The sequence below is a fragment of the Otolemur garnettii genome, unplaced genomic scaffold (genome assembly GCF_000181295.1).
Source record: "Otolemur garnettii isolate 467f Iridium unplaced genomic scaffold, OtoGar3 scaffold00093, whole genome shotgun sequence".
NCBI classification, from domain to species: Eukaryota; Metazoa; Chordata; class Mammalia; order Primates; family Galagidae; genus Otolemur; species Otolemur garnettii.
Genome location: NW_003852488.1, coordinates 5,412,934 through 5,414,148, shown reverse-complemented (window position 1 = coordinate 5,414,148; position 1,215 = coordinate 5,412,934).

The window sequence follows — 1,215 nt, the reverse complement described above, 5'->3', positions numbered from 1 at the left end:
TTTTTTTTTCATATTTTTACTGGTGTACTCTTTAGATAAAACATGAGTAAGATTATCAGTGAAGTGTTCTGTTTTAGACTTCTGCACCTAAGCTACTCTTTATTTTTTTTTCTGTTTTTCAGTAGAAAAGTTCTTGTGATGTCTACAGCCTTGTCTGCAGTCTTATATGAGCATCAGTGTACTTCCTTTGTCTCTATATTTCAGATATCAGTATGACTGGGGGTGAGATGCAAAGCAAAGATTTTTAGAGATGTAAATGCTGTCTGGTTAACATTAAATTTGCAGAAGCACTTCAGAATCTTGAAATAATTGGCAACTTATTTGTTGTCATACTTAAAGTTTATTTTTGAAATGGAGTTTGACCTTTGAGTGAAATTATTTATTTATTTATTCTTTAAATTCATGATAAATGAGAAGCATACAGTTTGGTTTCTCAAATTCATATTTGTCTGAATCTTCTACTATCCTAAGTGCCTTACATTCTGTTTTAGGCTTGCCTCTACTTTTCACATTAGGTTCAATCCATGTATAAGTTGGAGGAACTTAGTGATATCTGTAAAAATAACTCATTGGCTTAGGTTTGAGTAAATTTTGTCTTCTGTTTTTGGCATTCCAGGGTCCAAATGATTTAATTTTGTTTTTTAGAATCCACCCTAAAATATTTAGTTCCTGCTGTGCAGTCTATATTCTTCAGAGAATGTACTCCTGATTAGTACTGTAGTCTGCAGCATGCAAGTTCTGACCTTATACCAATGTGGGTTGATTTCTTATCTTGAACCAAGGTTTTTCGGTGACTTAGTCCCTGACATCTGCTTTGGCCATTACCAATGCCAACTGTCTTTCCTTTTTGCATTTCTGCTTTATATCACGTTTTGTGTCAGGTCTTGTTGCATGCCTTGGATAAGTAAGGTGAGTATTTGGCTTAGTGGTATTTATACCTCATTGAGTTGATGCCCAGGGCTTTGGATTGTCATGTGGTCTTGATTTTGTCTTCTTCCATATGAAACAAAAATATTCTCTCAAAGGTCAGTCTCAGCATATTGTTGCATCTCCAAAAAACTCCCATCAAACTAATCAATACATTTAATAAACAACATTTTCTATAAGTCCCACCACAGATTCAAATCTGGAAATACTGTCAAGAGCTGCAGTATTTACTAAAATCCTCCACTGTGAAAAACTTCTTAAAATACTCTCTCACTGTATTTCTTCTCT